The 27,104-nt window shown below is 43.9% G+C and overlaps 1 protein-coding gene across 2 annotated transcripts in view; it reads right to left on the bottom strand.

Moving 5' to 3' along the window:
* Positions 1-27,104, bottom strand: part of LOC134210198 (protein encore) — a 246,325-nt gene that overhangs the window by 142,641 nt on the left and 76,580 nt on the right. The window contains exon 2 of one of the 2 annotated variants that reach the window (XM_062686234.1): positions 3,152-3,193. The exons of the other annotated variant lie outside the window; for it this stretch is intronic. The gene's annotated coding sequence lies outside the window, so the exon portion shown is untranslated. The remainder of the gene's footprint in view (positions 1-3,151; positions 3,194-27,104) is intronic. 2 annotated transcript variants of the gene reach the window in all.

The raw sequence follows: 27,104 nt of genomic DNA, 5'->3' as shown, positions 1-27,104 counted from the left end.
TGTCAACAAAATCCAATGCGGATGATGAATTGTTCAGTATGTTATGTTCACTTTGCCCAGCTCAACAAGCAATGGTTTCTACACTTCAAGTTTATCAATAAATATTGTTTTTCACCCAAGTTTTCAAGTTCAAACCAAATGTTTTTCTTATTTCTGAAATTTTCACAAATACCGGTTTTTACCGGTATTACCGGTATTGACTCCACCAAATACCGAATACCGGTATTTGTCAAAAATAACCAATACCGACCACCCTAACGTGGCAGCACAAACGGTATTGGTCTCGAGGTGGAAATGGATGGGATGCGATATGAGGTTGTGGTCGAATTCATATATCTTGGAACACTCATTACATGTGATAATGACGTTAGCCGCCAGGTGAAAAGACGTGTGGCGGCTGCAAGTAGGACAATCTACGGTTTGCGTAGCCAGCTGAAGTCTCGCAGCTTACAGACACGGACAAAACTAGCTCTGTACATATCGTTGATTCGTCCAGTCGCCCTGTACTGCCATGATACATGAACGTTAAATGATGCAGACTATCGAGCTCTCAGAATGTTTGAGTGGAAAATACTGCGTTTAATAGTTGACGGCGTGGTGGAAAATGGTTAATGACGCAGACGCATGAATAAAGAGTTTTATCAAGTGTATACAAATGCAGTCATCGGCAGGCTAATAAAATACGAGAGATTTTAGCAGACTTGACAAGTAGTATGTTTGCAGGTGGAGAGACCAGCAAAAGTGATGGTTGGTAGAGAACCTGGAAGAGGACGTTGGCTCCGGGGTAGACCCCGCACTTGATGGCAGTGTGTAAACGAGGAAGATGCGGGTACAGTCGGTGTGCAGGCAGGGAGACTGGAGATTGGTGGCCCAAGAACGAGCGATATATTGTATGGCGTTCATTCGGTTTTGCTCTGGACAACATGTAGTTTACGACCATCATCAGGTATAGGTAGGTAAGGATCACGATAATCACTTCATGCTCAGATCCGTGATCTGACCATTTTCACAGATGTTACAAATTTTCTAGAGGACATACAGTCCATAAGACTGTATAAGTGAGATAGTACTTGCCGTTTATTTTAAGCAAATACACGGATACAAATTTCATCCATTTGCTTCAAAAATATACATGTTTATTTCCAAAATGGTAATATGTTTGAATCAAACATATTTATTTTTAAAACCAAATTGAATTCCTGTTTGTTTTATACATACACTAGTGGACAGCCCCTCGCTCGCTCTTGCAAAAGTAAACAAAACCTCGAGTTCGGATCGGATCCGATCGGAAGTCAGCAGAGCAGCAGGAGCAAAAATAGAAGCATATGTTTTCTTGCTTCCAAATTGAGGATAGGGATGTTTTTTAGGTACAGAAAGGTAAGTAAATGAAATATGAACGTTTGAATTGTGAAATCTGGTAGTCAAATGCTACCAGAATATGAAAATTGGTAGAATTGATAAGAAAATATTATGAGGGTCAAACCAAAACAATAATATCCATGTTTGCTTCAAACATTTAGCTAGTTAAAACAACTTGGAACGCACATTTGATTCAATAAAAGTTTTTGTTCGCTTCAAATGCAACAATATGTTTGTTCCAAACAGATTTATTTTGATGCCAGAACAAACTGAATTTATGTTTGGATTTACCTAGAATATGTTTGTTTTTAACGTAGTTTTTTCTGCGTGTATTCAATCAATAATGGCTTTGAAACCATTGAAGTAGGCCTGATACTGATAATAGAATTAAAAATAATCAAAATAGTCGGGGCAATTGGTTGTCAGTCACTGAACTGTGCTGAACTATCGCAGGCAAAAGGTTTTCCTGGAGGTTCCCGCTTGACTATTAGTTGAATTAACACCACATTTGGCGATTCTGCTAAATTAAAATCCTTGATAATGCACTTATTTAAAATCTGGTTTTAAGCAAGCGGGAGTGGATAATTGTATTGTGTGGAGTTCTTCGTTTCTTGCTTGGCGGATAATCTAAATGAGTGAAGTCCGTCCTTCCTCCCCCTTCAGCGTTACGTAATTTTTGAAAGGCCTTCAAGAGCAACTTACAGGTTTGTTGAGATAAGCCAACAATATTTAAGCACGAAATCCGCTCTGATCAAAATAAGTCGCCTCGTGAAGAAGTACGATTTTTTTCTTTTAAGTAAAAGACATGCTTACACGAATTACCTTAAAGTAGAAGATAGCAATCGGAAACAATGAAAGATATCGCAAACAAATTTTTATTCAATAGAAGGTGAAAGTATCCAGAGAGGCTTCAGAGAATAAAGACTTTTAACATCGATGTTATTTTGCCTAACGCCCACTCAGGAACAGCTTGGATGATAGTGTGGGACATATCATAACAAGATAGGCAAAATAACAGCGATTTAAACCTTTACAATTATTGTTCGGCGATTGAAAACGGTTCCATTCTTCATTGCTTTCGATTGGTAAGTTCTACTTTGACCTTAGTTCATGTGAGCTGACCGATAAAATATAATGAAAAGAAACTAACAAAACCTCAAGGTGATGAAATTTCTGAAACAGACAATTTAGTAAAAGACAGGGAGCTTTATCAGATCCTGGTGGTAGTTTGATTGAGGCGATTCTTCCGGGCAGCTTGCAAGAGGAGCAATAATGACGGTTGCGGTTTTGGCCATTATGAAGCAACTTTGCCTTATTTTTTTGATAAATATCTTGGCTGTGCATACTGCATATGCAAAGCCAAGATATTTAACAAAAAAAGGGTTTTCGTACGGCCGAGTTGCCGAATAATATGCAATTAATTTGCCTTATTTGTTTTCTGTTGATCGTCATCACCGTTCCTCATAGTAGTGTCTAATTTACGAAAGATTATTCAGCCTGTCGGTGCCCCTCAATGTACGATTGTTTAAGTACAAGCTTGTTTGTCAAAAATCGATAAAATTTAGAAAGCTATTTTGTGATCAATATTAGGTATTTACAAACAAAATCTAATTTTAAAAGAGACAAGTCAGCTTTGGGCTGAAGATCTCTTTAATAAAGAATTTTGAAAAAATGTTCAAAGTATATAGCCTCAATACACAATAACATAAAACCCTATTTAGTAGAAGATACTAATGATACACTGACATATAATACATGAAGGTTTTTGAGGAATTAATGTTCATACGACAACCTGAATAATTTTGCCAGCTATATTAACATCGTAGTGCCGCACCTGAAACGAAAGTTGAAAGAGAAAACCATTTCAAAAACAATTTTGATATTAAATTACCAACAGCAATTGTACGAATATTTTACCAACTGTTGGTTGAAAATATTGATCTATATATAATTCGTTTTATTCACTTTCACGCTCGATAAAAACACCACTTTATCCGGAAAGTAATTCCAACCAACAAACAAAACTTTTCGTTCTGATAGCACACAGATAAGCATCCTCCCGTACCATAAAAGTTCCTAACGACAACGCAAACCTGGCAGAACGCAATTTCAATGTTTTATGACCGAAATTCACCTGACTTGCCGCTACTTTGAAGTGCCTGTCTACACGCAACTCGTTTCTTTCCGCAATCATTTTTCTTTGCTGGCTCGTTAACGCAGATCGTATGGGCAGATCGATGGCATATCTCCGTACAAACAAAAAAAAAAAACACTCAACAAAATATCTTGAAACCGTTCACTCGCAGACAAGAATGTTTAGGACGGAGAAAGCGTTTGGCATTGGCACCGAAAACGGCTCAGCAGCACGCACACGGGAAAGTTTTCAGCTGCTCGGTTGCACAGCCACAATGGGGAAGATGCTGCTCTCCGTGGTGGCATAACAAGCTGCCTCACTGGAGACGCACGGTGGTTTGTTTTTGTTCAATATGTGCCCGTCACCGCCTCATATTGTTTATCCATAAATCAACGTTAACTAACTTGCTGCATGGAAGGTTGGTACAAAATGATCGGAGTATATGCTGTTTGGACTGTAGTCATAGATTTAAATGTCGTTCATGATAATGAAATGTATGATCTGAATACATATCGAAAGCATTTTATGTTTCAAATTTGCATAGTGAAAGAGGTGCATTTTATCACGGTTTTCCTAACATATATCTACTTATAAGTGCCGCAGCAGGGAACTGAAATGTGTTTTCGTATTTCTCCTACACCAACCGAGTTCGAATGGATGGTGGTTTGTGACCTAGTTTGGCAGCGTCAGATAGAGAAGAAGAGTATACGTTCGAATCTACATCTACAGCATCAGGCAGGACCGAGTTATGTGGCTTTCTGTTCAATGGCAACTCTTGGAGCTCTACGGCAGCTTTGGGGGGCGGCAGTTTGAACTGATTTCGACCAATTTGTTTAGATGTGTGTGTGGTAGCAGTGGTGACGGTTTCTGTTGGATATTTCACCAGGGTTTTCCGGTGAAATTTGCATCCAGTTTCAACAAAATAGTAATTGATTGATGTGAACATCGATGCACAGAATGGAATTTGATAACTGGAGAGTTTTATGGAAACCGACACCGGAGACAAATTTGTTACTAGGAATGTGGGTCGATTCGATATCAAGAACGCTGCCAGAACTTATGCACACGGATGCATAAGTACTAATATGAGTGTATTGTTGATGAAAGTCTATTAAAGTTATTCAAACAAACTTTAATAAAACATTTGAAGTAGAAAGTTATTTCGACGATGGAAGCAGCGTGGAGTTTGAATAATTGCGAAATTCACAACGCATCGTACCTTGAAATCACACACATTTTGCAATAGTATGTTTGTCTTCTAAATATTTACCAGTTACTACCAATAGAACTAAGTACCATTACCGTAGCAAGTAGCAGTCAACGGAGAATTTATTCCAATTTTCCAAAAAGCAAGGGTGATACGGAATACAAATACGCATAAGCTTTTTCGCCGTGGAAACTTGGTGTCGAATCTCGTATTTGTAAAAATCACAACATAGTGAAACTAAATGGAATATTCCAACTTGATTATGATCGCACATGGATACGATTTGATTTGGATTGGATTTTAATTGGATTTGGATTAGATTTGGATTGGATTTTGATTGGATTTAATTTGGATTGGATTTGAATTAGATTTGGATTGGATTTGGATTTGGATTTGAATTAAATTTGGATTGGATTTTGATTGAATTTGGATTGGATATGGATTGGAATTGGATTGGGTTTGGATTGGATTTGGTTTGGATTTTGATTGGATTGGATTGGATTTGGATTGGAATTGGATTGGATTTGGATTGGATTTGGATTGGATTTGAATTTGATTTGGATTGGATTGGACTGATTTGATTTGGATTGGATTTGGATTTGATTGGAATTGTATTGGATTGTATTGGATCTTGATCTGACTGGATCTGGACTGGATTTGGACCGATCTTTGACTGGATCTGGACTGGACCTGACTGGATCTTGGACTGGATCTTTGACTGAACCTGACTGACATGGACTGGAACTGGACTGGCCTGACTGACTTGGCCTGGATTTGACTGGACTGACTGGACATGGACTGTACATGGACTGGATCTGGACTGATCTGGACTGGAACTGACTGGATCTGGACTGGACCTGGAGTGACTGGGCCTGACTGGATCTGGACTGATCTGACTTGGATCTGACTGGAACTGACTGGACTGGACTGATCTGGACTGGACTGGGCCTGGATCTGATCTGGACTGGATCTGGACTTGACTGGAACCGTACTGGATCTGGACTGACTTTGATCTGACTGGATCTGGACTGATCTGGACCGGATCTTGACTGGATCTGGACTGATCTGGACTGACTTTGGACTGACCTGGACTGGATCTGGACTGATCTGGACTGGATCTGGACTGACCTGGACTGGATCTGGACTGACCTGACTGGATCTGGACTGGATCTGGACTGGATCTGACTGACCTGGACTGATCTGGACTTGATCTGGACTGGATCTGGACTGGATCTGGACTGGATCTGGACTGACCTGGACTGACCTGACTGACCTGGACTGACCTGACTGGATCTGGACTGACCTGGACTGGATCTGGACTGGATCTGGACCGATCTGACTGGATCTTGGACTGGATCTGGACTGACCTGGACTGATCTGAACTGATCTGACCGATCTGGACTGGACTCGACCGGATCTGACTGGACCTGAACTGATCTGGACTGACCTGGACTATACCTGACTGACCTGGACTGACCTGGACTGGATTTGACTGAACATGGACTGGATCTGGACTGGATCTTGAACTTGACTGACTGGATCTGGACTGACCTGGATCTTGACTGGACTGGATCTTGACTGACTGGATCGACTGGATCGACATGGACTGGATCTGGACTGACTTGACTGACTGGACTTAGACTTGGACTGGATCTGGACTGACCTGGACTGGACTTGACTGACCTGATCTGGACTGGACCTGACTGACTGGACTGGACCTGGACTGGATCTGACTGGATCTGGACTGGATCTGGACTGATCTGGACTGACTTGGACTGACCTGACTGGATCTGGACTGACCTGACTCGATCTGGACTGATCGACTGGATCTGACTGGATCTGGACTGGATCTTGACCGATCGGACTGATCTGGACTGATCTGGACTGACTGATCTGGACTGGACTGGACTGGATCTGGACTGACCTGACTGATCTGGACTGGATCTGGTACTGGATCTGGACTGATCTGGATCGATCTGGACTGACTGACTGGACTGACGACTTGGACTGGATCTGGACTGGACTGACCTGGATCTGGACTGGATCTGACTGGATCTTGACTGACCTGGACTGATCGGACTGACCTGGACTGGATCGGACTGGATCTGACTGGACCTGGACTGGATCTGGACTGAACCTGACTGGATCGGACTGGATCTGGACTGATCTGAATCTGACCTTGACTGATCTGACTGGATCCGGACTGATCTGGACTGGATCTGAACCGGACCTGACTGGATCTGGACTGATCTGCATCAGATCTGGATCCGATCTGGATCCAACCTGACTGGATCTGGACTGATCTGGACTGATCTGGTACCAGATCTGGACTGGATATGGACTGGACATGGACTGACCTGACTGACCTGGACTGACTGGATCTGGACTGACCTGGACTGGATCTGGACTGACCTGGACCTGACCTGACTGATCGACTGACTTGACTGGACTGGATATGGAGTGGATCTGGACTGAACCTGGACTGACCTGGACTGGGCCTGGATCGACCTGACTGGATCTGGACTGATCTGGACTGACCGACTGACCTGGACTGGATCTTGACTGGATCTGGACTGACCTGGACTGATCTGGACTGGATCTGACCGATCTGGACTGGATCTGGACTGATCTGGACTGACTCTGGACTGGACCGACTGGACTGGATCTGGACTGACCTGGACTGGATCTGGACCGATCTGACTGATCGACTGATCTGACCGACTGACTGACCTGACTGACCTGACTGACCTGGACCGACTGGACTGACCTGGACCGGATCTGGACTGACCTGGACTGATCTGGACTGGATCTGACTGGATCTGGACTGATCTGGACTGGACTTGGACTGATCGGACTGGATCTGGACTGATCTGACTGGATCTGGACTGACTGGATCTGACCTTGACTGACCTGGATCTGACTTGACTGGACTGGACTGACCTGACTGGATCTGGACTGATCTGGACTGGATCTGGACTGACCTGGACTGACCTGACCTGACTGATCTGGACTGGACTTGACCGATTGACCTGACTGGATTTGACTGACCGATTGACCGATCTGGACTGATCTGACTGGATTTGAACTGACTTGACCTGACTTGGATCTGACTTGCTGGATCAGATCTGGACTGGATCTGGATCATTTCTGGACTGACCTGACTGACTTGACCTGACTGGACTTTGACTTAACTGACTGACTGGACTGACCTGGACTGGACTGGACTGACCTTTGACTGGATCTGGACTGGATCTGGACTGGATCTGACTGGATCTGGACTGATTGACTGGACTGACCTGGACTGACCTGGACTGATTTGGACTGATCTGACTGGACTTGACTGGACTTGATCTGGACTGGATTTGGACTGGATCTGACTGATCTGGACTGACCTGGACTGATCTGGACTGACCTGGACTGATCTGGACTGGATCTGACTGGATCTGGACTGATCGGACTGGATCTGACTGACCTGACTGGATCTGGACTGGATCTGGACTGGATCTGACTGGATCGACTGACCGATCTGGACTGGATCTGACTGACCTGGACTGATCTGGACTGGATCTGACTGGATCTGGACTGGATCTGGACTGACTTGGACTGGATTTGACTGGATCTGGACTGATCTGACTGGACCTGGACTGGATCTGACTGGATCTGGACTGGATCTTTGACTGACCTGGACTGACCTGACTGGATCTGACTGGATCTGGACTGGATCTGACTTGGATCTGGACTCGACCTGGACTGGATCTGGACTGACTTGGACTGATCTGACTGATCTGGACTGGATTTGGACTGGATCGACTGGATTTGACTGATCTGGACTGGATCTGACTGACCTGACTGACCTGGACTGATCTGGACTGGATCTGGACTGGATCCTGGACTGGATCTGGACTGGATCTGGACTGGATCTGACTGACCTGGATCGACTTGACTGATCTGGACTGGATCTGGACTGGATCTGACTGACTTGGACTGGATCTGGACTGATCTGGACTGATCTGACTGACCTGGACTGGATCTGACTGATCTGACTGGATCTGGATCGACTTGACTGATCTGGATTGAACCTGGACTGATCTGACTGGATCTGGACTGGATTTGAACCTGATCTGGACTGATCTGGACTGGATCCGGACTGGATCTGACTGACCTGACTGGATCTGAACTGATCTCGACTGGATCTGGACTGGATCTGAACCTGACTTGGATCTGGACTGGATCCGACTTACTAGATCTGGATCCGATCTGGATCCAACTTGACTGGATCTGGACTGGATCTGACTGACCTGACTGGATCTGGACTGGATCTGACTGGACTTGGACTGACTGTATTAGATCTGGACTGGATATGGACTGACATGGACTGATTTGGACTGATTGGACTGGGACTGGATCTGGACTGGATCTGACTGGATCTGGATCCGATCTGATCTGGACTGGACTGGACTTGACTGGATCTTTATATGGACTGGATCTGGACTGAACCTGACTGACCTGGACTGGCCTGACTGATCTGGACTGGATCTGGACTGACCTGGACTGACCTGGACTGGATCCGGGCCTGATCTGGACTGGACTGACTTGGATCTGGACTGATCTGGACTGGATCTGACCGGATTTGGACCGACCTGGACCGATCGGACTGACCTGACTGGATCTGGACTGGATCTGACTGACTTGGACTGATCTGGACTGGATCTGACTGACTTGACCGACCTGGACTGACCTGACTGGATCTGACTGATCTGGACTGGATCTGACTGGATCTGACTGACCTGGACTGACCTGGACTGGATCTGGACTGGATCTGGACTGATCTGGACTGGATCTGACCGACTGATCTGGACTGGATCTGGACTGGATCTGACTGATCTGGACTGACCTGGACTGGATCTTGGACTGACCTGGACTGGATCTGACTGATCTGACTGACCTGGACTGACCTGGACTGACCTGGACTGGATCTGACTGGATCTGGACTTGACCTGACTGGATCTGGACTGGATCTTGACTGACCTGGACTGGATCTGGACTGGATCTGGACTGACCTGGACTGGATCTGGACTGGATCTGGACTGACCTGACCGACCTGGACTGGATCTGGACTGATCTTGACTGGATCTGGACTGATCTGACTGACCTGGACTGATTTGACTGGATCGACCTGGACTGATCTGGACTGGATCTGGACTGACCTGGACCGACTTGACCGACTTGGACTGGACCTGACTGACCTGGACTGATCTTGACCGACCTGGACTGGATCTGGACTGGATCTGTACTGGATCTGGATTGACCTGACTGGATCTGGACTGATCTGGACTGGATCTGACCGACTCGACTGACCTGGACTGGACCTGGACTGACTCTAAACCGATCTTGACTGGACCTGGACTGGATCTGCATCAGATCTGGACTGGATCCGGACTGGATCTGACTGATCTGGACTGGATCTGGACCTGACTGACCTGGATCTGACTTCGACTGGAACCGAACTGGATCTGGACTGTACTTGGACTGACCTGACCGGATCTGGACTAGACTTGGACTGATCTGGACTTACATACTAGACTGGATCTGGATCTGACTGACCTGGACTGGATCTGGACTGATCTGGACTGGATCTGGACTGGACCTGGACTGACCTGGACTGGATCTGGACTGACCTGACCGGATCTGGACAGGATCTTGACTGACCTGGACTGGATCTGGACTCGATCTGGACTGGATCTGACTGGATCTGGACTGATCTGGACTGACCTGGACTGGATTTGACTGGATCTGACCTGGATCAGATATGTTCTGAACCTGGATCTGACCTGACTGGATCTGGACCGGATCTGGACTGAATGCCAATTAGAACTGACTGGATCTGGACTGGATTTGGTTTGATTTGGATTGGATTTGGATTGGATTGGGTTTGGATTGGATTTGGTTTGGATTTGGATTGGATTTGGATTGGATTTAGATTGGATTTGGATTGGATTTGGATTGGATTTGGATTGGATTTAGATTTGGATTGGATTTGGATTGGATTTGGATTGGATTTGGTTTGGATTTGGATTTTATTTGAATTGGATTTGGATTGGAATTGAATTAGAATTGGATTGGATTTGATTTGGATTTGGATTTGGATTAGATATGTTTTGAATTTGGATTTGACTTGGATTGGATTTGGACTGGATTTGGATTGAATATTAATTAGAATTGGATTGGATTTGGATTGGATTTAGACTGGATTTGGATTGGATTTGGACTGGATTTGGATTGAATATTAATTAGAATTGGATTGGATTTGGATTTAGATTGAATATTTATTAGATATGGATTGGATTTGAATTGGATTTGGAATGATTTGGATTTGAATTGAATTCTGATTGGATTTAGATTGGATAAGTATTGGATTTGGATTGAATTGGACTTGGATTAGGTTTGGATTGTATTTGGATTTAGATTAGATTAGTTTCATACATAATTTGACTTATATTGACCCAGCCACTAATTCATGTGTGTTCCAAAAGTGTCTTTCAACCTTAAATTGCAAAGATCGTCCTTAGTTGTTTTTAACCTTTTAAGTGATTGAGCAATTGATTTCTGTGCCTAGCCGTTCAATTCTAAGAAATCTTAATACCAGTGTTTGTTTACTCGTTCGCAAGTAAATCTGTGTAAGATAAGTATCTCAAGTTTTTCAGGGAAATCCTACGTGAATCACGCTTTTGTTGAATGAGTATAATACGAACATGAAGCAATGAGTGTTCTTCGTCATTAAACGCATGCAGTGGAAAATTCAACACTCACCGACTTATTCCATTTTCGACGAAAATCGCTCGCTAACACGTGCCCGTCATTCCGCCTGTACGTTAGTACGTGAAGGAAATTCAACCTTGAGCCGGAGGACTGAATTATGCAAATTCGGCAAAATACCTACATTAAATAATTGAATGTGCACGATTAAGTAAGCGATAGAATCCATCCTGCTGCATTCCACAGAGACTGTCTGGAAATGCAAATGCGTATAGTTTTCCGCTCAATCGTGCATGAATCAATAGGCTCCCGCGCTTGCTTTTCTGTTAGCCATCCGCATTAGCATAATGGGGCACATTCGCACAGGAAAAATATTTACGTTTTCTGCATATTTTCCTATTTACGCTTGCTTCACTGTGATGTACATGAGAGGAAGACACCTATATGACGAAAGTATATAGAAGTATCCAAGAGGCAGCGAGCATTCTTGAGGATAAGAAGCCGGAAAATTTTCAGGACCAACAACTTCGAAATTTATTATAATGCATATCGGGAATGCATAAGTAAGAGAACCCGCTCCAATGACCTCTTTCAGTCGGGTATTGAGTGCATAACTAGCACCGTTATAGCAAGGGGCCACGCTAAGGATTTGCGATATTTTCTACGATTTAGATTTATTTTATAGCTTGAGAACATGGAAAATAAATAAATGTTCTAATTTTAATCACAATGTATAGGCATACCTAATATTTATTTGATACCCAAGTAAAGATTGAGAGAAGAACGATAACTTGTTTTGATGATGTGTAATTGCCGATTATGATTGCTCAATTTGGTATCTTTTTAGTAGTTTTAACGGTTAAAATAACAAAACGTATAGCAGAAAAATCTTACTGTAATCAGCTTAATATCAGTTAATATAATTTAAAAATCAACTGCAAATTATTATTTCAATTTGATGTCAAAATCAAAATATGTTTACTATTAGCTCTAATCATGATCTCAGACTTTGCTCCAGTACATATAATGGAAACGTATAAATTTATTTATTGGATTGGTCGAAGTTGCTTTTGCAGTACGTAACAAATCTTATACTACATACCCCTACACCATGCAGTGCATCCCAGCGACGGCAGGCGTCTTCCTTCCGGAATCAGGGCGACGCACACGACGAAAGCTGGAAATGAAGTTTCCAAGCGTCGGGTCGACCATCGTCGCGTCGCGTCCCTTCGATCTTAGGTAGGTTGCTAGGTGGTTTGTCCAATGCATTTCTTGTTATGCCATGGCATCGCGTCTATCTTTCGGCCCCAGCCAAACTCTCAAGCCCCAATATCAATATCATTGTCAAGCACCACTAGCTACGTTCCTACGCATTCGCCAGTAGTTGTAAAGTCTGATGGGCTGACTAGAGTATAGACAGTGGACGACCCATCAGCGAAGGCATTCTGCCAGAATACAGCAGTCGGTAGGGAGAACCACCTAACGGAATTCACCATCACACTCGCAACTGGTGACAGCTGTGCCTTAACTGTGTTAGTGGAAAATCGATTTTCCCGCAAAGTTCAACAGGGAGATGTCGGATGTTTGTGGCGAGAATGGAAAGCTATGAGAGAGCATGTTCGTGTGAGTCGCTCTCGCAGTATAAGGCTGACGGCACGTGTCGTTGTGCATGGACCCGATACGAAGTGTTCTAACGGATCGTGAGAAACGATTATATTTTTGTTATTAAAAGAAGAGTAACGTAATCTTGGCTGGGAATAATCAAAATTCTATTGATAAATCAAGTGCTGATAGCTAGGACTGTGTAATTACCCTAGTAACATTTTGGTTTTATATTGGTGTTATACTGCCCATGATCGCATATTTGTAACATTTGCATTTTTTTCGATTTTGAGCTAAGCCGATGAATCGTCTTCAAATTGTTGGTTCTTTGAGTTGGCCAGATGAAATCAGAAGGTATGTTCTGCAAAACTTGAAAAAACTACCAAGTTGTTTTGTAACATTGAGCAAAGTGACCGCATAACAGTAACACTTAAAAATGTTGTCGCCGGTATGCCTTGTGTCTCGAACGAAATTTTACGCAATTAATTTGTACTCAAAGAACAAGTAATGTTGATGTTGCTAGCGAAGAATTTAACTAAAAAAAGTTTTTAAGTAATTTCTGTAATTTTTTAGAAAATTTCTTAGATTTCCATACTTATGCATATCACAAACTTTATCCTTCCATTTCTCCCATGCCTACTTTTGTCGATTGTTACAAATATGCGATCATAGGCAGTATAACACTCTTGTAGCGTAAATTTTGGCCTTCAAGAGCGTTATAAAACTTAAAATGTTACTTGGGTAATTATGAGCATATGCCGACTATGCTCGCTCGATAAGTTTTCATTTTTGTCAATGTTTTTTAGTAGTTAAAATTATGGTATAACGTGTCTGTCTGACGCATTACAATGCATATTTGTATCGTCCCTTAAGCGTTTGTTGATTCCCGGGTAGACGATGATAGCTCATTAACAATAAAACGTGATATTGATAACAAAACATGATATGAACTTTTTTGAAATAAGAGTAAAAATAACAAGCGAAAATAACAAAAATTTGCACCGAAATATCATAAAAATATCAGGTTTTACCATTAACAAGAACTTATCAATATCTTGAGCTTTTAGTTTGTTCTTGTTAATAGCAAAACCTGATATTATTATTTCGCTTGTTATTTTTACTCTTATTTCAAACAAGGTAATATCATGTTTTGTTATCAATATCACGGCTTCTACCCTAGTTGATGAACATGTTCCAATCAACGAATGGTTACTTCAGAAGGAAGCTATAGGTGAGAAATCAGTTATATATGTTAATATAGGTTCACCTCATACAATAGTTAACAAGCGTAGGCAGTAGTAACATTTACAAAAGTAGTAAACTTCAGAATCACATTTCTTTATGTTATTTTTGTTTTCGCTCAAAATCGATATTTTGCTTTCTTAGATCGAACCAAACATGTTTGGGCAATTAAAAACTTTTAATTCGCCATTTAATTTAATTTAGAAAATTTGTTTTCCCAGGTTTTCATCTATTAAAAACTCTCGGTCCGGCCTAGGATGTTTTCTGGTGGGAAACATTCTTGGCATTCTGGGCACAGTGTATCCACAGACAAACAGACGTAATTCTTTATAAAAATTGGTTTAGAAATGCTCGTCATCGTTAAACATTGAGACATTGAGTTTTCGTGTGACGGCTCGATCAACCACCTCTATAAGTGAACGTCTAGCGCTACCATGGGGATACCTTTTTGATGTTTGTGGATTAAGATTTATGAAAGCTATATCTGTTTGGCCCCCCTGTGTACACTAGTGGTTTTGCCTGCGATCTCCAACAGCATCCAGACCAAGATGAACACACCACTAGGTGTTCTAATCTGCCAAATTCACGATTCAGCCATCTTGGATTTTAGTATGGGAGAACCAGCTGTACCAGCTGTAGAACCAGTTCGACCGCCATACGCTGGAGCGTCGTGTGTTTGCCCGTTTTTAGCTAGAGTGGACTATATTGTTAATATATAATATTTGGTAGTGCAAAATCCTTTCATATTCACTCAAATTTAACGATTTGCGACTCTCAACTCCGCTAGCAATGATGGTTCTCCGTAGTTGCATGTCCGAAACATTGTGAAGCTATTGAGAACTTGAGCTACAGGTCCTAAGCCCTGGTAAAGGAGGAAGGTTGCGATGGCTGTCATTCATGGCCATCGTGTAAAGCAAAAATGAATAAACCCCAATGCCAAGGTGTCATGCGACCCGTGCCGAGGGCTGAATGGTTGAGGGGTTCTAAACATGCTCAATCATGAACGGAGCCTGGGGTGCACCAGGGCGAACACCCCAGTAAGCAGCCCTTACTGCACTACGGCGGGGCACTGGTGCAGCGGACATTTATTTCCCTAGCTACTCGTGGGACCAAAAATGAGTACAAATTCTACAAACAACCCTCCAGGTGACGACTGCCTCTCTCAGTCGTGTGAGAGCGAAGTGGAGAATACTCTGAGTCAGCTTGGCCTTACCGAAGACCAGCTACTCAGTAGTTCGCAGGAGAAGATGGAAATATCCTGCCCCTCAACGCCTATCTCCCGGAGCAGCACATGTTTCGACAAAGCTGATCCAGATCTACAATCCCTCATCGACCGACTCCAACCTGCTGGACATGGAAGATAACGAAGATGATGGTATAAGGATCGTCATCAACCCCCAAAAATCTTTAGCAAGTAGCAAAGGATCCGAAGATAACAAGGGTTCTACGGAAGCCAAGGGTGCTCCGAGAAAGAAAATCCCCACACTCACACGCTCGCAGAGGAAGCAGCTTAGAACTCTCCGGGAGAAGGGAAAAGACCGGAATGAGGCCTTGTCCATAATCCTGAATAAGGAGAGCGAGCCCACTTCCTCAAAACGCTCGAGAAACGACCTAGACAAATCCGCCACAGAGGACCCCAAACAAAAAAGGGTGAAGCACCATCTGGATCCGAGAGAGCGCGCCCAACAGTCCTCAAACCGCGCGCCTCAGAAAAACGTGTCTGGACAACAAAACCCACCCATGAGGAAAGCAGCTGGTATCAGCTACAGTGATATGGCCAAAAGCGTGAAGGTCGGACTTTCCCACCGTCCAACTCACTACAGCCCAGCTAGACCTTCTACAAGAAACACTCCTGCTCAGAGTAGTTCAACAGCGAAACGAGCCAATAAAACCCAAATTCAACAACCTCATCTACAAGTCCGGTTACATGGTTCTAATCTGTAAGGATCAAGAGACTGCTGAGTGGTTAAAGAGAATATCCCCATCCATGAAACCCTGGGAAGGTGCAGAGCTGATGGCAATGGACGAAGTGGCGATTCCACGTCCAGAGATGATCCGAGCATTCTTCCCACAAAGCTCCAGCTATGATGACGACCGAATAAAGGCTCTCATAGAAAGCCAAAATGACATCACAACAACTAATTGGCGTATTGTGAAACGATCCATTCTGAAAGATATTCATGTTGAATGGATCTTCACAGTAGAGGGTGCGTCGATGGAAAAGTTGAAGAAGTCCAAATACACCCTCAACTACCGATTTGGTGAAATCCAACTAAGGAAGATTACAGATCAACCGACTGCCGCTACCGCCAATCCGACTGGAAGGCCGACCCAAGAGCAATCTGAGGAGGCCTCCTGTTCGGGCGAGGATCGGCTAACTGGAAGCCCGACCCAAGAGAAATCTGAGGAAGCCTCCGGTTCGGGCGAGGTTAGTAAATCTCACCCCAAAAGCACCATAAAGGCTATTCTGTCCGCCTCTAAAGGAAAAGCTCGAAGCTTACATGCGACCCCCTGCTCTAGTGGTACCAAACCAAAGGTATCTAAACAGGGCAAAGGGGTGCAAAACCGACAGTTTGACCACAGAGGCGAAACTGGCGGGCCAGGTTGCTACAGGGAAGAGAGAAACCCAAACTGTAATATCAAACGACATCCTGATGATCCGCAACATCCAAAGCCGGACAGTCGTCGTCCGGAAAAAGGGAACCCCGGAAATGGCGACTAAAGTTCTGCAAGTGAACCTCCACCATGCTGAGAGTGCCACGGTGTGCTCTGTCGGAGGTTCACCAAAGAGAATTTAACCGTGGCCCTCATTCAAGAGCCATGGGTCAATAAATCCAGAATACAAGGTATTCCACAACACTCATGTAAGTTGGTATATGATGACAGCCAGCTTTCTCCTAGAGCGGCTATTTTATTACATAACAACTGTAAATACTTTCCAATTTCAGAAATCATAAAAAGGGACATCGTAGCGGTCAGGATGGAGGTACCTTCCGCCAGAGGGAGTAGAGAGATCTTGGTGGTCTCGGCATACTTCCCAGGTGACATGGACGAAATCCCTCCTCCAGAAATAGCTGCGCTCGTAGCCTACAGCCACCGACACAACATCCCCTTCGTCATAGGGTGCGACGCAAATGCACATCACACCGTATGGGGAAGTACCAATATAAACACCAGAGGTGAGTACCTGTTACAGTTTCTCTCTTCCAAGAACATTGACATTTGTAATGTTGGTGACAAGCCCACGTTTGAAAACTCCATTCGTCAGGAAGTTTTGGACTTGAATCTATGTAGTCGGTCTATCTCTGATAAAATAAAAAACTGGAATGTTTCTGAAGGAATCTCAATGTCAGACCATAAACACATCATCTTCGAATGGGAAGGGGTCTAACGATGGAAAAACGTTTAAAGATCCTAAGAAAACTGATTGGGAATCCTACTCAGCTATCCTACGATCCGAAGAGTACATCATAGAAAGTCACATCAAGTCCATAACACAATTGGAACATGCGTCCAAATCCATTAAAACAAAATCCTTAACGCCTACCAAGAGAGCTGTCCAACTAAATCAACTAGTTCGAGTAGAGACGTTCCATGGTGGAATAAAACTCTTGAGAAGCTTAGGAAAACTGCGCGTAGGGAGTTCAACCGTGCTAAGCGAACCGGCGATTGGAGCCTATACAGAAAGGCCCTGACGAACTACAACAAAGAAATAGGGTCAGCCAAACGGAAATCGTGGATTCTAATGTGTGAAAGCATAGAGAATACACCCGTAGTGGCCAGACTCCAAAAAACTCTTTCAAAAGACCACTCCAATGGTGTGGGTAGCCTCCGAAAGACGGATGGTTCGCTCACTGTAGAGCCTAGCGATACACTGAGCGAATTGTTAAAGATCCACTTCCTGATTCAATCCCTGAGTCGAGCATCGGCGACCAAGGCACTGGAATTGCTGTCTCAGATCCACAAGAGATCCAATCATGGGTTTCTGGATCTAAAAAGACGCAATAAAGGTTGCAAAGGAAGCTTTCACTCGGGCCAGGGTTGAGAGGGCTGTGAGATCTTTCGAGCCATTTAAGTCTCCTGGCATGGATGGAATATTCCCAGCGTTGATCCAAAAAGAGGAGAAAACACTGGTTCCACCCTTGGTTGAGATTTTTAAGGCGAGTCTGATTTTGGGGCACATACCTAACGATTGGCGTCAAATCCGGGCTGTCTTCATTCCGAAGGCAGGCAAGAGAGATAAAACCAACCCCAAAGCATTCAGGCCGATAAGTTTATCCTCTGTAATGCTCAAAATTATGGAAAAGGTACTATGCGAGTACATAAATCACAAATTTATGAAAGCAATGCCTTTGTCAAAAACCAATTCGCTTATCAAAGTGGAAAATCTACGATCTCGGCACTACATACGGTAGTTCAAAAATCGAAAAACACTTAATGCAAAAGAAATTGATCTTGTAGCATTTGGTCATATTGAGGGCGCATTCGATAACGCTTCTTATTCGTCTATAGGGTCAGCAATGTTGAGGAGAAAATTCGACCCATGCATTGTTACCTGGGTACATGCTATGCTAGCTAATCGGAAAATCTCCTCTGAGCTTAGCGGTTCATACATCACTGTTAAAGCAACAAGGGGGTGTCCGCAAGGCGGAGTGCTTTCTCCTTTGTTGTGGTCACTGGTGGTGGATGAGCTTCTAGACAGCTTAGAGAGAAGAGGCTTCGAAGTGGTTGGATATGCTGATGACGTTGTCATTATTGTACGAGGCAAATTCGAAAGTGTTATCGTGGAAAGAATGCAATCTGCCCTAAATCAAACTTTTCCTGGTGTCAAAAGTATCAACTAGGCATAAATCCTACAAAACTTCCATTAACCCTTTCACCAAACGGAGAAAGGTACAACTGAAACCCCTTTTCTTGAATCAAACACAATTAGTTTATTCAAGTGAAGTAAAATATCTAGGTGTCATACTCGACGCAAAGCTTAATTGGAACTCTCATCTCCAATCAGTTGTGCAGAAAGGTCTCAATACACTTTGGGTTTGTTCAAAAACCCTTGGTAAAAGATGGGGCCTAACACCAAGTATGATCATGTGGATATATAAAACCATTGTCCGTCCCAGGACAACTTACGCTTCCCTTGTCTGGTGGCCTAAAACTAATGAGGCTGCTGCAAGGGCTAAGCTCAACAAAATCCAACGCACCGCTTGCATAGCCATCACTGGTGCAGTTCGTAGTACACCCACTTTGGCCCTAGACGCAATGCTTCACCTGCCCCGGTTAGATCAATTCATAAAGCTGGAAGCGGAAAAAAGTGCTCTAAGGTTAAAGAGAACAAAAACACTGCTGTCGGGAGACCTTACGGGTCACCTCAGCATATTAAATGAATTTGCCATAAATCCCGCAATAAGAATTTGTAGTGACTGGATGGAAACGGTAGTCAATTATGACTTACCTTACGATGTGTTCATTTCTTCCCGCCAGGAGTGGGAAGGAGGTGGACCCAGCATTCCAACAGACTCTATAAATTTCTTCACAGATGGTTCGAAAATGAATAATCTGACAGGATCCGGAATCTATGGCCCTACAACAAAAATTTCTGTCCACTTAGGACAGTGGCCCACAGTATTTCAGGCGGAAATATATGCAATATTAGAATGCGTGTTATTATGCCTGAGGAGAAAGTATAGATTTGCAAAAATATGTATTTTCTCTGACAGCCAAGCGGTACTTAAGTCGCTTAATAACTACACTTGAAACTCAAAGCTAGTGTGGGAATGCATTCTGGCTTTGAAAAACTTATCCATACGCAATCGAGTCTACCTATATTGGATCCCAGGACATACGGGTCTAGAGGGAAACGAGATTGCTGATGAGCTAGCCAGGAATGGATCTAATGAAAGGTTCATTGGCCCTGAGCCCTTCTGCGGGATCTCAGACTGCTCTGTAAAAATGGAACTGAACAAATATATGGTCAGTCAAATCACATCAAACTGGAATGCACTTCCCCATACGAGCCAATCCAAAAGGCTCGTAACGATTAACCCCAAGAAAACCCAACAACCCTATTTCTGAGGTCCGCAGAAGCATCAACCACCCGACACTCTTGTCAGTCATAGCGAGACTTTCGTGTCTCCTGATTCTGAGGTGCCGCAGAGGTATCTGCCCCCTGCCAGGCCTAGCGAGACTTCACTCAATCCGTCACTGGCAGCCGGATCACACTACTGCCTAAGCACTCTGACACACTCTGACCACACGTAGGGGGACTGGGATTAATATGGACATGCTATGGAATTACAACGAAAACGTCGTAATATTAGGGACCTAATAAGTGGTTATCTTAAATAGAAGCACTAAGATGGCTTGAAGTCAATTTAGTGGAAAACAATCGGAGTTTGTGACTTTTTGACAATGAAAATCAGGATGAAAAAATCTCAATTTAAAAGTATGCTGGTGAAATGGACATAGTGTGTGGGTAAAACGTGTAGGTTACAAAAGCAAGCTTAAAACAGTGAATTTTGTTGATGAATTGTATGCATAGGCTAAGTATCTCTAAAATGAGCCTCTGGAAATATAAATGGAGGATAATAATAATGAATGCTTGGTGTTTTCGGAGGTAAACAATATTAACTTTTCAAAATAAAATTTCTTTGAATAAAATATATGTGCTTCATATGGTCCATATTACCCACACCAGAACGTGTCCGTTTTACCCCACCATGATCCAATTTCTTTAAAAATTCTAAAAAAATCGAATTTTGAGATAAATCATCAATTCAACCCGTACACAATCTTTGGATAGACCAAGTTTGAGATCCTCGAGGATCATGCGGATTAGTTTTGCCGATTTCTATTTTAAAAGCTTAAATATGCACATCTAAAATTACATCACCATGGCATTTCAGCCATAGTTTACATTAAATCTTAAATAAACAGAATAGTTTTCATTATTTGAACGTAGTAAAACATGTTACAGTCACAATTTGAAACAAGTAATAAGATCCATCCACTTGATGGAGTGCCAAATTTGTAATGATTTAGGTCAAACGGGACCCTGGCAGAGGTATCTGCCCCTCGACACTACTGTCAGGCCTCACCAGACTTCAGTCATTCTAACACTACCGACCATGCGTACCATGCGAGGCTTACTTGTATGCTCACCCATACACTCGGTCCCTCACTCTGTGGGGGGTATTACGAGTAATTGCCTCACCTGCCATTCGCTTGTATCACATGTGTAACACTTGGGAGAGTGTGGGTACCACCTACTGCCACCCGCTTGCCGCCGAAGCAGCCCTCACTCTGTGGAGCCTCCACAGGCTCCGTTAACGACCTGGCTAACTGTTTCACTCTCAGGTCATTCATCCCATCGGCACGGGTCGCCTGACACCTTGGGATTCGGGGTTAGGGACGCCATATTGTCAGCTTCAGTGTTGTACTGAACCTGGCGATATGGCCGAATTTCCAAACGTAACGGTTGTCAAGGGGCATCAACTCGGCCACATGACCAAGATCGAGATTACTAAAGTTCAACAGAACAGCTGTTATCTACCACATCATACGGTAGTTAAGGAAGCAAGCACCACAACCAAGGTTCGAGTTGTGTTCAACGCTTCAAGCGAAACATCAACTAGGGTGACGTTGAATGATGCACTGCTAGTGGGACCCATCATTCAAGACGATCTACGAACGATCATCATGCGGAGTCGGACCAAACAAGTGATGCTGGTGGTGGACGTTGAAAAAAATGTTTCGACAAGTTCTGGTTTGTGAGGAGGATAGACCCTTGCAATCCATTTTGTGGAGGTCATCTCCGGAGGAGGAAATCAGCGCATTTCAGCTGAATACTGTCACGTACGGCACAAAACCAGCACCCTTTTTGGCTACAAGGGTTTTGAAGCAGCTCTCAGACGACGAGGAAGAGAGGTTTCTGCTCGCTGCCAAGGCACTTCTCGAGGACACGTACATGGACGACGTGATAACTGGCACAAACGAGGTGGACGAAGCGGTGATTTTGAGGAAGCAGTTGCAAGGTCTAATGGCGGCTGGAGGATTTATGCTCCGGAAGTGGGCGTCCAATCATCTGCAGACGCTGCATGGAGTTTCAGATGCGGATTTAGCAATGCCGTCCACGGAGATTTGTCTTAATCCAGATCCATCGGTAAATACGCTCGGTCTAACTTGGATGCCGGGTACTGATACTCTCCGATTCCAATTCAATGTTCCGCCGTTGGACGAAGCAGAAGCATTGACCAAGCGCAAGATTCTGTCTATTATCGCCACCCTTTTCGATCCGCTAGGGCTCATCGGCGCTGCTATTACGGCGTATAAGGTATTTATGCAGATATTGTGGACTCTGACGAACGAGGATCAAGAACGGCTGGATTGGGAGCAGCAGCTTCTCAAAACGGTGGGTGAGACGTGGCGATCGTTTCATCAGCAATTCCCAAAACTCAACCAGATTAAAATCAGCCGAAGCGTCATTATTCCGGAGGCAACTTATAGACAACGGATGGAACTCCATTATTTCTCGGATGCTTCGGAAAGGGTATATGGAGGATGTATCTGTGAGGACTCTGAAGGCACGGTTGTAGTGCACCTGTTCGCATCAGAATCGAAGGTAGCACCATTGAAGAGCCAGACAATCCCGAGGTTAGAGTTGTGTGGTGTACTATTGACTGCGGAGATGTATGACAAGGTGAAGTCTAATGGCCGACTCCCATTGCCTGTAATGAAATACTATAGCGTGTATATAACTACAGAAAATATTCAAAAGCATGTTATCTTTTTTGAGCTTGTTAAATTCAATGTAAACTAAACAAGAAACATGTATGATAATGAACTATGATGTTCTAGGATCTCTGAGTTGTCCTGGAATTTGAATCAAATGGTTTACCGAATCAACCACGACTGCCATGATGTCTCGAGTCACTTTCTGGGCTTTTTGGTTGGTTCAGGTCCTAGTTGCACTTCCAATCACTGCTAGAGAATCATCAAACATCCACTCAACTTCTGCATCGATTATTTCGTAATATCTGGGACACCGCAACTTTCCCGGTCGACTGGATATCTTAGTGAAGGTGCCCAAAAAGGGTGACCTGACTGTATGCGATAACTGGCGAGGCATTATGTTGCTGTGTACCATTATCAAAGTTCTGTGCAAAATTATTCAGCCCGGATTCAGGAGAAATCGATGCGACTCTCCGGCGGGCCGGATTCCGTGCCGGAAGATCCTGTTTGGACCATATTGTCACGCTCCGCATCATTCTGGAGCAGGTCAACGAATTCCAAGAGTCCCTTTACTTAGTATTCATTGACTACGAAAAAGCTTTCGACCGTCTCAATCACGAGAATATGTGGGGCGCCCTGAGACGCAAGGGGGTTCCTGAGAAAATCATCGGCCTCATCGAAGCACAGTACGAGGCCTTTTCGTGTAGAGTGCTGCACAATGGGGTCTTGTCCGACCTTATCCGGGTCGTAGCTGGTGTGAGGCAATGAAGTATTCTATCCCCGTTACTGTTCCTCATCGTAATCGACGACATTCTGGTAGGTGCGATCGGCCGTGGAACAAACCGCGGGCTGTTATGACAGCCTATTACCATGGAGCACCTAAACGACTTCGAATTGGCTGATCACGTTACACTCCTCGCGCTACGGCGCTCTGATATGCAGAGGAAGCTCAACGACCTTGCCGAGCGATCCTTTTCGGCAGGTTTAGTCATCAACGTCAACAAAACCAAATCGTTGGATGTAAACACGGTGACTCCTTCCAGTTTCACAGTAGCCGGGCAACCAGTGGAGAATGTTGAAAGCTTCCAATATCTTGGTAGTCAAATGGCGTTAGACGGCGGTACCAAGATCGACATTGGCGCACGGATCAAGAAAGCAAGGGCTGCCTTTGCGAGTTTAAGAAATATCTGGAAAAACAGGCAGATAATAAACGCACCAAAATACGAGTTTTCAACTCTAACGTGAAATCTGTGCTGTTATACGCTAGCGAAACATGGTGTGTATCAGTGGAGGGCACTCAACGGCTGCAGGTGTTCATCAATAGATGCATGCGGTATATAATTCGGGCCTGGTGGCCTCACAACAGGATTTCAAACAACGAGCTCCATCGTCGTTGTCACCAGAGGCCGATAGCAACAGAAATTCGGGATCGGAAGTTGGGCTGGGTCGGCCACACTCTACGTAGGGGCGGAAACGAAATCTGTTAACCAGCACTAGACTGGAATCCAGCGGGTCATCGCAGCAGGGGCTCATAGCGGCGAAAAATCAATAAAGAAATAAAAGAAGTCGATCGAAATCTAACCTGGCAACAGGTTAAAGCGATAGCAGGACATCGCTCAGGATGAAGATCTTTCAAGTCGGCCCTTTGCACCACCGGAGGTGTACAGGATCCACAAGTAAGTAAGCGGGAGAGCGGGGAAGTTTTGCCACAGGATTGGATGGAAGGTGTCATGTGTCCCATCTACAAAAAGGGTGATAAGCTAGATTGTAGCAACTAAGGCGCAATCACATTGCTGAACGCCGCCTACAAGGTAGTTTCCCAAATTTTATGCCGCCGACTAACACCAATTGCAAGAAAGTTCGTGAAGCAGTACCAGGCGAGATTTATAGGTGAACGCTCTACTACAGACCTACAGGCCGTACGTCAGGTGTTGCAGAAATACCGCGAATACAACGTGCCCATACATCATCTATTTATCGACTCCAAAGCCGCATATGAGACAATCGATCGGGACCAGCTAATGGCAGCTAATGCACGAAAACGGATTTCCGGATAAACTGATACGGTTGATCAACGCGACGATGGATTGGGTGATGTGCGTAGTTCGAGTTTCAGGGGCATTCTCGAGTCCCTTTGAAATGCGCAGAGCAGGGATTAACACGAGCGGTACAATTCTCAATAAGTCCGTCCAGCTATTTGGCTTCGCCGACGACATAGATATTATGGCACGTAACTTTTTTTTGATCTATTGCGTTTATTTGACAGGCTCACGTGTGTATAACACTTAACGGAGCCAAGACTCTTTAAGATATTTACAAACTGTATCAATATTATTAACAGTTAGTAAGTGGAAAGGGACATTTTACAAAATACTCGTGGCGACTCAAGGTTCAGGATGGACATGGTTGGGGTTTTGGTTTGGGGTATTTCAACTGTTCATACGGGTATTTGACGTCAATAACGTTGTAGCGTAGCATCGTGCTCGAGTTGTGGTTCGTCAGGGAGCCGGATGGCCAGAGTTTCATGGTACACGGAACAATAAGACAGAGACAAGAAAAATCAAAAACTTGGAAAGAAAAAAAAATGAAATATTAGACTTTGATGTCAGATGAGAAAAGAAAGGCATAGATAGCCTGCATATATGCCACATCGAGATCCCTAAAACACTTCTTACTTCCCTGTAGGGGCCACGTAACTTTGGGAAGATGGAGGAAGCCTACATCAGACTGAAGAGGGAAGCTAAGCGGATCGGACTAGTCATCAACACATCGAAGTATATGATAGGAAGAGGCTCAAGAAAGGACAATGTAAGCATATCGATTTTTTTTTGGGAAACGACTGTGGGGTTTAATTATAGATCATTAATTAACGGCTACGCAGTCTCATATGATTAAAACGAGTTTTTATTCGTCCGACGTTTCGACACGAGATTAGTGTGGCCATTTGCCAGTTATTAGTGAAATGGAAAGTGATTCCGAGACTATGTACCGACACCATAATAACCAGACAGTTAAAGTTAGACAAAACATAAGACAAAAAACGAACAAATCATTCTTCCCCTGAACGGACGAATAAAAACTCGTTTTAATCATATGAGACTTAAGTTAGTTAATTAATGATCTATGTGTAAGCATATCGAAATCGAGTTTGTTGAAATATTGGTGTACTTGGGCTCACTGGTGACACCCCATAAAGATACCAGCAGAGACACCCGAAGACGCCGCAAAACACTCCGATCGAATAGAGTTAGCCGCCCCACCAAAATCACTATCTACAAATCGCTTATTAGACCGGTAGTTCTCTACGGACACGAGACCTGGACGATGATCGTGGAGGACCAACGCACACTGGTAGTTTTCGAAACGACAGTGCTGCTTACCGTCTATGGCGGGGTGCAGATGGCGGACGGTACGTGGAGGAGGCGAATGAACTATGAGTTGAATCAGCTGTTGGGACAACCATCCTTAGTTCACACCGAGAACATCGGAAGACTGCGGTGGGCCAGGCACATAGCCAGAATGTCGGACAGTCATCCGGTGAAAATGGTTCTCGACAACGATCCGACGGAATCAAGAAGGCGAGATGCAAAGCGAGCAAGGTAGATCGATTAGGTGGAGGACGATTTGCGGACCCTCCGCAGATTGCGTAGTTGGCGACGTACAGCCATGAACCGAGCTGAATGGAGAAGACTTCCATGCACTGCACAGGCCACTTCGGCCTTAGTCTGATAATAAATAAATTAAAAATAAGTGTATTAATGTTGGACGTAATTTTCATTATTTAATTAATCTTTGCCTATGGAAGGTCCCAAGGTTGGACCTGAGGGTGGCCATTTTGAACCCCCTCCCCCTTCCAAGTGCCGCTGGCCTTGGTCCATGCGACGAGTGAAAAACTGATTCAAATATCAAAATTCACATAATTAAGGAAAAACATCCACAACAGCCTAATAAGAAAAAAATCTATTTTGTGTGAAATTTCAGATAATTACTTATATCAAACCACCCATTCGACAATTCAGATATGGATACGGAAAAAATCTATGTTAGACAGTGTATAATTTCATAATAAACCTATTA

This window comes from Armigeres subalbatus, chromosome 2 (assembly GCF_024139115.2).
Source record: "Armigeres subalbatus isolate Guangzhou_Male chromosome 2, GZ_Asu_2, whole genome shotgun sequence".
Lineage (NCBI taxonomy): Eukaryota > Metazoa > Arthropoda > Insecta > Diptera > Culicidae > Armigeres > Armigeres subalbatus.
This window is presented reverse-complemented; position numbering and strand designations above follow the sequence as displayed.